At 32.3% G+C, this 12,340-nt stretch overlaps 2 long non-coding RNA genes across 2 annotated transcripts; both read right to left on the bottom strand.

Annotated features, from left to right (window-relative positions):
* Window positions 1-6,321: 6,321 nt before the first annotated feature.
* LOC145555691 (uncharacterized) lies at window positions 6,322-6,735 on the bottom strand. The gene is made up of 3 exons (XR_014091536.1): window positions 6,636-6,735; window positions 6,440-6,544; window positions 6,322-6,361 (listed from the first exon to the last, which is right to left on the bottom strand). It is a non-coding gene; the product is annotated as an uncharacterized LOC145555691 (long non-coding RNA).
* A 46-nt stretch (window positions 6,736-6,781) lies between these two features.
* On the bottom strand, window positions 6,782-11,098 carry LOC145555690 (uncharacterized). The gene is made up of 3 exons (XR_014091535.1): window positions 10,789-11,098; window positions 10,037-10,138; window positions 6,782-6,809 (listed from the first exon to the last, which is right to left on the bottom strand). It is a non-coding gene; the product is annotated as an uncharacterized LOC145555690 (long non-coding RNA).
* Between the last annotated feature and the right edge of the window lie 1,242 nt (window positions 11,099-12,340).

Here is a 12,340-nt window from a genome sequence, read left to right as displayed (position 1 = left end):
CAAAATGTTTAACAACCCACCACAACAACAAACAATAAGAGATCAAAATTAGAGAGCAAAAGAGTAGAATTCACCCAAAAACAACAATTTTGTCCGAAGCAGATTCTGACCAAACCAGACCTCAACACGACGATCCAACCTTCCAAAATGAAGCCCTTGATTTCAGGAGTAAAGTGTCAAAATTTGAGCACGATCCAACAGTGGAAACTCCGACAATAGCCAGTTTACCAGAAGCTGTCCAGAAAACTCCAAAGTTGGATGCTCTCTTGTCAAAACCCTCACTTTCTCTCTATTTTGTGTGTATGATCTGATCAACCACTTGCCACTCACTTAGACTCTTGTTTACCACAAGATTTCCCCACTAAAGCTTCAAGAGAAGCCACAAAAAAAAGTCATGCCAAATATGAACCGAATATAATACTTAACAAGTCCAAGAAAATAGCCCAAAATACATGTGTCCAAAAGTAATATATGGATATTGCAAATTGGGCTGGAACCACAACACTTAGGCCTTGGATGGCTCATAGAGTCATAGAGCGAGTTCCAATGAAAATCCAATGCTTCAGATTAGTTTATATTTGTTTTATTATGAGAGATTAATTAATGATTAAGATAGATGTTTTTGTGCCTAATTGTTTGCTAGAAAGTCCACTTAAAACTTTTGGGGAGTCTCCATATGCGCTTAGCAAATTTTTCTAGCTTCTAAAATGAGGGAATTATACGACCTTCAAGGCAAAAAAAAAAAAAAAAAAAATGGAGATACTGACATAATTATTGTCCAATATATTGATTGTCCTTCGATAGATATTGACATAATTATGAGTGTATTTTTAATTTTGCATTTTTTATTAATGAAATTTTATGTCGATTGACATTGAAATTTTTATCTCTAATTGTGTCGTTTTTGGCAAATTGATGCCAATGAATGGGATAACTTTATAATTATCAAAGTAATGTAAATAATTACTAGAGTATAAAATATTAAACATTGATTATTAAGTATCAACTAATGTCATTTACTAATTGTGTTTGATTGAGTTTCAAACGCTTACATGATGTAGGTGACCTCTCTTTCTCTCCCTATTCTTTTATTCTTTCATTTGACATATTTAGCTATCAAAACCTACTTCCCCTTCAGCCCATCACATTATTACTCCCTCCGTTTTATAATACTAGCTCCACTTTTCTATTCTAACTGTTTTTAAATACTTGCTTCATTTCCTTATTTGAAAAGCTTTTACAATATTATTTAATTAATTTCTCTCACCTAGTGAACCCACCATAAATCCTATTTTATTAATTTCATATTCTATCTCCTCTAATTCTCTCCACTATTTTTTTTTTCCAGCTACTCCACTACCTCCATATTTTATTACTTTCTCCAATTTCTCCTAAAACTCTGTACATATAGAAATGGAGCAAGTATTTTAAAAATGGAGGGAGTAATTTATATATCGAATCAAGGGAAACAATATTTTAGTAAAACATAGAGTAACGTAGATTAGAACTATTAGTTGTACTTGGGCAACCAGTGAACCAACAACGAACTTTAATATACATTTATATAAAACACAAGCATACAAGATACAACGTCCACTTTTATAGTTTTATTCATTAATACACGTAGCTTCATAGAGCCCTAAGCAGAAGAAATTAAAGCTTTGTTATAAGCTTAAGTTTTAGATAAGTTTATATTGAACGGAGGATAGGGGCGATCATTCCAGTCATAACAATAATTGCCTAGACAGTCGATTTTATGTCCACTAATTGCACAACAGCCGATAAATGCACAGTTTTCTCCCGGATTTGCGCAGGCTTTGAGGTTTTTCAATGGTTGTTGCTCCGCCGTTGCTACTTCTCTTGCAACCTCTTGTAAAACCTTTAACTCCTCTCTCTCTAACACCTTCATCGCCTCATCTAACGTCTCCATTTTGGTTGTGTCAATGATGTTTCCTTTCCTGCTTGCCCATGTTCGCACTGCATGCACTATCATATGTGGTTCAATAAGTGCACATAAATTAAAGGTTTTGTGACAACAAGCTTAAAGCGAATTACGATAGAAAATATAGGAATTATGACAATCATATTAGATTGATCGATTAAAATATGTCATAAACAATAGATAATTTATGCAATATCAAGTCATGCAGGGTACCATTCTACTACACCTAACCTTAAGGCATACATCCCCGTGTATGCAAACAAACTAATAATTAAGCAACCATAATAATCTCAATTAAAATATATGAAGTATGAATTAAGAGATTATTGATGAATTATTGAACCTGCCAAAGACACGAGCAAAATGATGGCAAAGATGGTAATTCTCTCCATAGCTAAAGAAAATTTGAGCTTAAAGAATTTGTGTCATCGATCTATCAATCTTTACACTTATTTATAATGCTAAGAAAATTACCAAGCCAATAATTGATTTCAACGGCTAATATAGTAATATTCCTATAACTCTTTTTCTTGATGATGAGGTGGGAGTAGTTAGTAGTACGTGGTATTGTGGTAAGGTGTTTGGGATAATCCATCAAGAGAACCAACTAAAGTGATTATCACATATCATCGTATAATAATAACTGATATATAAAACTAAACTTTTAGCCAGGTCACGAGGCACCAACACTTGACTATTCAACTTTTTGGCAAGTGTTGCACCACGTTAGATAGATTTAAATAGACTTCATAAGATAAAAAAAAAGTTAGTTTAGATTTCTATTTGGATAGAATTTTAGGATAAAATTGTTAGTTTACACTTTTATTTTTGATAAAATACCAATATTTTAGATGTACAAATTGAATTATAATTTTATTCAAAAAGAATTATTAGATTATAATTCTCAAAAATTATCATATACATTTATTTTTTATATCATAATTTTTTTTAGCGAAAGAAGTAGTTTAAAGCGTAAAACATCCATTATTATTATTATTATTATTATTATTATTATTATTATTATTATTATTATTATTATTATTATTATTATTATTATTATTATTATTATATATACTAGTGTGTAGCCCGGGCATTGCACCGGGTTGCTACTTCAATAATTCTTTGTGATGATGTTTTGATATTATAAATTATTTTTTTTATTATTTTTTTATTTTTTATTTTTTATTTTTTTTTTGTAATTAGACTTTGTGAGTATCAATTATATATATTTATTTTCATGCTTATAGCATACTTGATAGTTGGCTTAGATGGTTAAATAACCATTGTTCTTAGTAACATCCAGATAAGTATGTCAAAAATAAATAAAAATGAAAACAAAACAAAAAATAAAAATGTACACATGACACTCTATATTGTCTTTAAAGAAACTTCAATTTTTTTCCTTGTCAATTGTAATTTGTTTTAAAATTTGGAATTATTTTTTTAACCCCATTTTTATTTTTACTATATAAATTAGGGTTGTTCATCGGTCCAAGACCGGACCGAAGACCGAAAATTAGAATTTTAAGAACCGAAAACCGGACCGATTAAGTTAGGACCGAATCCAGACCGGACCGAAAGAATCGGTCCAAAACCCGGGTCGGACCGCTTTGGACCGATTTAAGAATTTTTTTAAAAAGAATACTAAATTTTTTATAAAGTTTAGGAAAGCACAAAAAAAAGTATTGGAAAAACTATATTGTAACGTCATTTTTACATCTTTTTTTGTATGTTTAGTGCAAAAAAGCTTATAAATTTAAAGTTTTCTAAGTATATTAAGGATAATTTTAACCATTATTTAAGGTTTCACACATATTTTTAATAAAAAAATCGGTCCGGTACAAAACCGGTTTTAAAAGGGTTTTGGACCGGATCGGACCGAAGACCGAAAAAATGAATTTCAAGACCCGAAGACCGGACCGATTAATTCGGTTCGGTCCGGGGTGGTCCGGTCCATTTTTTCGGTCCGGTCCGATTTATGAACACCCCTAATATAAATACATGTGTGTGTGGCGTTGGTTTCAATATGATTTAAATTGGTAATCGTTGCGCAATATTGAAATATTGTTTCTCAACCAACAAAGGGTGCTGGTTATTTTTTATGATTTGATTCCAATTTAGAGGTTAACTAGATGAAGCCCGTGCGATGCACGGTTTGTTTGAATTTTTTAAATAATTATATATATATACTAGTTTTGTGCCTCGTGCGATGCCCGGGTGGTTTATGAAGTCTATTTAAATCTATCCAACGTGGCGCGACACTCAAATTTTATTTTATCAAAAATAAAACTCTAAAATAACAACTTTATCCTAAAATTCTATCAAAATTTGATTCAAAATAGAATTATAAACTAACTTTTTTTATCTTATGAAGTCTATTTGAACCTATCCAAGTGTCGCTGCCTCGTGACCTGACTAAAAGTTTAGCTTTATATATTAGTTATATATATATATATATATATATATATATATATATATATATATATATAATTGAGATCATGTGAGAACCAAGGTGAATAATAGGAATTAGGAACTAATCTCAGCCATTGATCGCCATTAATGACACGGGAAGCATGTGAGCCATCTGATTAACATGATCTAAGGGTCTAGATTAGTTCCTAGTTCTTATTTTAGTCTTGGTTCTCATTATAACTTGGTCCTATATATATATATATATATATATATATATATATATATATATATATATATATATATATATATATATATATATATATATATATATATATATATATATATATATATATAATCGGTTATAAACTTATAATAATATACTTCACAAATCTAATAGAATTTTATTACTATGTAGACCTGTCAATTAGGGTCAGATCATGATTTATTTTGGATTGGGTCACTTCAGGTTACGAGTCAACAATTGTTCAACCCTTGTTTAAAGTTTTGGGTTCGGGTCAACCCAACGGGCTTTAAGCATTTATTTTATTTAAATTATTTTTTGCTAATATTTAATTTTTTAATGTATTAAATCGAACAGTATTTCCACCAACATTATTATTAGTCATTACATGCCTAATTGATAGTAAATCGTTACAAAAGCACATCAATTTCTAAATAATTTTCACTAGTAGAAAAAGGCTTATTTGCGTCGCTTCTATGAGCGACGCAACTGCTCGCGACGCAAATGACTTATAAACAAGCGACGCAAATGACTTTTTTTATAAACTTATTTTTTGTCATTTGCGTCGCTCTTTTATAAACAAGCGACGCAAATGACTTTTTTTATAAACTTATTTTTTGTTATTTGCGTCGCTCCTTTATAAACAAGCGACGCAAATGACTTTTTTTATAAACTTATTTTTTGTCATTTGCGTCACTCCTTTATAAAAGAGCGACGCAAATGACTTTTCTGATAAACTTATTTTTAGTCATTTGCGTCGCCCCTTTATAAACAAGCGACGCAAATAACTCTTTTGATAAACTTTTTTTGTTATTTGCGTCGCTCCTTCATAAACAAGCGACGCAAATGACTCTTCCAATATATGAATTTTTTGTTATTTGCGTCACTTGTTTATATAGGAGTGACACAAATAACTGAGTAGACAATACAAAACTGTTGTATTTGCGTCACTTGTTTGTTTAATGAGTGATGCAAATGAGGTGAATTTTTTTTTTTTAATTATAATATAATAATTGCCTTGTATATGTTTGTAGTACCTGTTTTCCTAGGTATTAAGTAATATGCTAACGCTAATATAATTGAAATTAATGCAATATTATTGAATAATGCAAATGTAAATTTCGGCAGAGTCTCCTTTGTAATTTGGCCTACCCATAAAATTGGGAATGACGGCATTATATTAACAACCTGTCCAATAATTTACATCTCAATATCATAGACATTATACTCATAATCCCAACACCAATTAACCAAATTACTTCATTTCAAGCCTATAATCCAAAACAAGAGTCAAACATGCGCTAAGTGGTAAATCTAAAGTTCAACATTACATATAAAATACTCTGCCCAAATATCTCGGATCTCATTTATCTCCTCCTCGGTGTACGGTGTAGTTCTTGAAAAATCCTATCAACACAACAAATATACAAGAGGAAAGTTTTAATTCAAGATTGTAGCTAACATCAAATTGTATTTATCAAACAAAAATGAAATATTTGACAACTCATACCTGAATAAGATCTTCACTGCTATGGTGATGTTCAAGTATTTCGTACATATAACGCATGACGTAGTAGCCACACTCACGTCCACCCAATTGTTGAGGACACTACATGTAATATATTTGTAAGTTAAATTAAATTGCTATACTTCAATTATTAAGAAACTAAAATTTAGGGTCAGAAATTAAGGTAACCTGTCCCAAATGCCATGTCAATTTACTTTCCCTAGATTGTCCACTTAATGCCTTAAAACTTCGAAAAGCACTACACATTTGAAACAAATAACATATATATTACCCTTACACACATAAAATCATTACATTAATAACAAACTAGACTTACTTTGTCATTGCAAACTTAATTGCTAAATTTCGCTTCTGCCTCAAAGAATCAAAGATGATGACTTCACGCTTAGCCATGCATAAGACCAAAAGAACCCAATGATTCCTACATAATAAATTAGAGACACATTTGTAAAAGAGTAAAATAATATCAACAATTTGCAAAGTTCAAATAAATACAAGTTCAAAGTTTATACTTTTCATGGTATGGGCATAAGATGAACTGCTTAGATTTTTGTTTTTCCATCACATGTGTCATGTATAGTAGGATACGATCAGCATCACTATGCAAATAGGTTTCTAAAATCATTTCCGGACACATGAATCCAATGGAAGCCACTTCCTCCGTATCGAGTAAGTCACTCAAGGCCCTACATATATATCATGTAATAACATTATAAATGGTAATAAATAAGTATATGGGAAGAGTGAAATTTGAATATCTTACATCATAAAAACTTGCAAAACTGAAATATTCAGCCAAGCTCCTGTGAGAAGTTGATTGACATCTTCACGTTTGATAATGATGTCCTTACTGTCTTCATAACTAAAGGTCCAAGCATCAGCCTTAACCTTAATAGTTTCACCTTCGGGTAATGAAGATAACAAACTATTCAAAGACCCACACTTCTGAGACAAGTTTTCCAAAGCATAATCCATAAGAAAAACTTTTTTTGGATTGGTGTTGGACTCTTTTGTTTCGCGACCACTTTCAACTACTTTCATTTTGTCTTGCATGTTTTCTTTGGCCGCTTTGTTGTTACCATTGTTCTTATTTGATATGAATTCCTAATCAATAGTAAAGCAAATCTATTCAACAATTTGCTATATTTTGTATGGAAAACTATATGTAAATTGTTACAAAAATAATTTACCTTGTCATGCATGAGTGAAACCAAGTATTTCGGCCATTGGGTAAATGTACCATGAGCATGCTTAAGTTTCTTGATGACTGAAGAAGGAACTGGAACCGAGAATTCTTTGAACTCGTCAAAAAAATCATCAACACTCACCCTCACGTGATCCGGAAGGAGGTTACTATGATGATCAAGGATTAACTCCGGATGATATGTACCTTCAGCTACAATGACTTTCTCAGAGTCATTTTTCAACAATGATAGCCGACAAGGAACCGGTTCCTTATAAAGATAGAAAAAAATCATAATTAAAAAATATAGAAAACTGAGTTACAAAGTTAAAAGTATGTCGCAGTCATAAATCATTAAAAAAAAAAGATACAAAATATAAAATAACAAAGTGTTGGATACCTGTATGTTTGCAAATGGATCATCACCCACTGATTGGCAACTACTAGGATTTTGCTGAGTCGTCCGGCCTATGTTATTCATTTCTATCATTTCAGTTGGAATTTGAATACCAATCTGTTTAGCAAATAACATAAACTTCTCTTGAACCATGGAATCCATTTTAGAATCCATCTCCTGCATAGTCTCCTCTCGTACCCTCCGGGCTACTCTTGCCTCTAATTCTTCCAGCTCATCATCTCCGAATTCCCTACCCCGTCGGCCACTACGCCTCTCTCCGGATCCCCATACAGCTTTAATGCCAATTCCACTGCCAAATGCTATTGCCCGACCATTACGATCTTTTTTCCCAAGGGCACGAGATAAGATATCATCATGCCTATTAGGAACAAAGTTTCCTTCAGCTTGTTGCTTTCTCCAATTATCCTACATAATGACTTCAAGTTAGAAAACTTTGGTTGCAATACATAAACTTAACAAAATATATTCAAACTTGAAATAAAGACTTATTACATATACTTATTATATACTTACAATGGATTCTTTCACCTCTCTTGTTTTCTCATCCGGCAAATAAGGATTTCCCTTATCATCTTCTATTGATCTTGCTAGAAGCCAAGCATATGTCCTATCCGGCAAACTAGACACAACCGAAGAACAAGATGAAGTACTGGATGCTGAAGATGTCGTGGGAATATACCCTTTTCTACGCCATACAATATTCATTTCACCATATGATTTGGCTCCTAAATGGTGAGGGTATTCGTTGAAAGACCGGCTTTGTCTTGCCTTCTCACTGATTTCCTATTTTCACAAGCAGAAATGAAGATTAGTACATAAGAATCCGTTAACAAAGTATTAATAACCCGCATGATCATTGATATTAATACACACAAACCTTAAAATCATCTGTCGTATGCCCCTCCACAAATGTTTTCCACATATCCTCAGATATGAAATCATAGAGTACATACGGCATTCTTTTCTCCTTCGGCATATTCCTGGTACATGTGATCCAACCACTGACCAATTTTGTTTTGAAATCTCTCCAAGTTTTATCACAAGTGCGTAGGACCTTTTTTTTCTTGTCTTCATCTTCTTCGATTTGAAACTCTCTCTACGCAAAAAATTAAAAAAATAAAAAAAATTAGTAAATAATTTCATCATATTCAAATAAATTGTTTTCATCATATTCAAATAATGTCAAAATGATCATATAATAGTATAACATTTAACATATAATAGTGAATATTACCTTAACATCTTCCCACAAAGTGTCTTTTATTCCTTGTGGAACTTGATTCCAATCTTTATACAATATAGACACCTTTGCACGACTTATTTCACCAACATGAATTTTGTATGCTTTTGCCCACTTTCCAATGGGTCGACACAATTCATCCCATTCAAGCACTCTAGGAACCCCAGGCATGGATTTTAGGCCCTTTGAAGGACCTCTTGGCTTTTTTTTCTTCTTCTGAGAGTCGGTTGTTTGTAGCTCTGATTGTGATTGATTGTGTGGCTCATCTTCCTCACTTTGCAAAGACATGGAACGATTATGCAAATCCTCATCCTCCATTATTACTTACCTGAAAAAAAAGACATAAATAAATTAAGACATCGATTTATATCATTTTTAAATTATAAACTTGAACACATAACAATAATAAGCAATTTATGCAATTACTAACACATATTGGAAAAAAAAATCATAGAATTCATACCTCCTTCATTCTTCTCTTTTGCGATATAAAATCCTTCATTATGATCTTTTCGTTTCAACGTTGTGTATATTTTGTAACATATATAGCTCCTTAACCATAAACAAGAATATAAGGCATCAAACATTTTCATTCAAAGTTTATATCATGTAAATGCAACTCCGGATGATCCAATAAGGTCCTTATCACTCCAACCTAACCCATTCTTGAATGTCCTATCTCACTAATAACTACTTGTAAAGTTTGGTTCTAAAGAAAATCCGGCAGCATTTCCCTACAGTTCTCCAAGCACACAATGTAGATAATCGACTATCAACATATGTACCCAGAGAACAATCGGGAAATAGTGAGCCATGATCTTCTTAGATCCAAAACAATTCAAGTAGTTATCACCTAAATGAGATAGAACATTCAAGAACAGTCCCAAACCGGGGACTATTCAAGACTTACTCCTAATGAGTAAGCCCTGAACGGGTATCTAAGTCAATGATGCAAGTATTATTGCAATTCCAATCAATTATATCACAATTAAAAATCTCATACAATTCACAATCATTATACCAACCAGAACGAATAAGTTAATATTACAAAGAATGGTTCAGATATATATACCACAAGTGAAGACAATCTCGTATGCGTACTACCGCCTTAATCGTTTGTCCACAACCAGAACCTCGAGCAACTTGTGGAATTCACTTCCGCATAATTAAGAATCTGCCATAAAAAATTACATATATTAAACCAACATAGTTGATTCAACTTAATCTGCCATGTGACATAAAAGTTGTTATTCGGCATTGATTCTATTCTTTAATCCTCTTTTTGTTTTCTTTTCTGATCAAATTTGACTTTATTACATATCTTTATAAGTAAAGGTGGGGGTGCATAGCTGCATATGTAATAGTCAGGTGTGACGGGGTTCAAGCAATGCAAAGAGCAGGAATCTTAGTGGATCATAATTTTCACCAAAACCTTACCTAATTAATTAATCATACTAATAATTTTCTTCATAAAATCAGATCAAGCAACCCATTCCTAAGAGGTATTCACAATATTTGACTCACGTGACGCCATGTGAGTCCGTAGGAGCAATTTTTTAATTAATGGCAGATCTACTGGTACCGTACTCACCCCCTTTCCTTTATATCTTATTGTTTATAGTGGACAGGAATACATACAACATATACTATATATGATGATCACAGAAAGTGACCAAACCAAAAGGGACAGTCCAAATATTAAGTATCTTTGTCCCTGTGATTATGATAATCACTTTGTCTGACCACGTATTTGCGTGTGTGCTCGTGATCCTAAATCTCATAGAACAAGAGCGAGCACGAGAGAAATAGAGTTCAGGACATTACTGAAAGTGCCTAAGTAGAGGTACTTGTTCTCATAAACGCACCCAATTCGTGCTTCCCATCGCCCATTATGATGATGCCTACAAAAAAATTAAATGATAAAAAATAATTTTAATAAGACATTCAAAGAATCATAGATGTCAACCAGTAGTATATTGCAAAACAGCAACTGTAAAAATCTACAGACTAAATGCAAACAAATTTGCAGAACAAATGGAGCACTAACAATTATCCATAGTAAAAGAACACAATCTATTAAATTACTTTAGTTTGAAGTTTGAAACTTCAAAGAAACCATGGTATTTCAAAAAAAAAAAAAAACCCCCAAAAAACTTTTACCGCAAATTGTATCCAGGCTTTGAACAGTGCAATAGTATTTCACTGGGTGGAAGAACAGATCGCATAAAAGCAGGCTTTGCAGGTGAACAACTATGTCAAGTTGACTGCACTCCTACGCCAATAACATGAAGTAATAATAAGATCCTTACTTAACTAAACTACATAGAGAAAGTAAAAGACAATTTCCTACACGCCAGAGAAAAACTAAGGCTGAGTACATAACCTGTGAGGCTGTGATACCTTCACAAGTATCCGCCTACTTCTAAAGGTCAAAGACCCAAAGAGAAAAAGTTCAATATTTGCTCCATAATTATACCGTACATAATATTGAAAAGATCCCAGGTGATTAAGCCTAGCATTCCAATTACAATATCACTTCTCTATTAGGACATAAGCTAGAGGTCTGGCTTATCATGCAACGCCTTCTCGGTTTTTTAGTTTTTAAAAGTTACTACTGGCTTAAATTGCAAAGTTAACAATTTATTCATGCGTTATTGACTATGCTATTTAGGCTTGGGTATGCCGGTATGGTACATATCCGTTTTCAGGGACTATGCAATATGCTCAAATGACTATGCTATTCTACAGACTGTTCAAAGATGCAAACAAGCAACCAGTAAAATATTGCAAAACAGCCATATAAATTCAATGACTATGCAATATGCTCAGATGAAAATTGACTTCAAAAATTCAATGACTGAAATTCACAAGTATGCAATATGCTCAAATGAAAATTCAATGACTGAAAATTATAAAAATTCAATTAAATCTGCCATATAAATTCTAATTAGTGAACTAACACTAAACCTGAAATTAAACTAAGTCATTGTTCAAGTTAAATGCTACATTCTATCTACCATGAAAAGATTGAACATAAATAGAAGCAATCTTACCATAGGTGAAATTGATTTCTAAAATTCAACAATGTCGAGCCGAAATCGATTTTTGGGGGCGAAATTAAGCGATTTTTCCACTCGAAAATTCAAAAATTCAACATTGCTGTAATTTGCTTGAACTTCCTCGGGTTTTTGGGGGCGAAATTAAGCGATTTTTCCACTCGAAAATATCAGATATTGCTCGAATTTTTTCAGCAGGATTTTTAATTGAATTTTTTGGGGTTTCTAGGGTTCGAATTCGTATGGAATTGAGTACATTTTTTGCTCGAAATGGGGGATTTTTGGTCGAAAATAATCAATTTTTCTGGGGTTTAAGGGTT

The sequence above is a fragment of the Chenopodium album genome, chromosome 8 (assembly GCF_948465745.1).
Source record: "Chenopodium album chromosome 8, dcCheAlbu1.1, whole genome shotgun sequence".
Classification (NCBI taxonomy): domain Eukaryota; kingdom Viridiplantae; phylum Streptophyta; class Magnoliopsida; order Caryophyllales; family Amaranthaceae; genus Chenopodium; species Chenopodium album.
The sequence above is the reverse complement of the archived record's forward strand: the minus strand, read 5'-3'. Positions and strand labels throughout refer to the sequence as shown.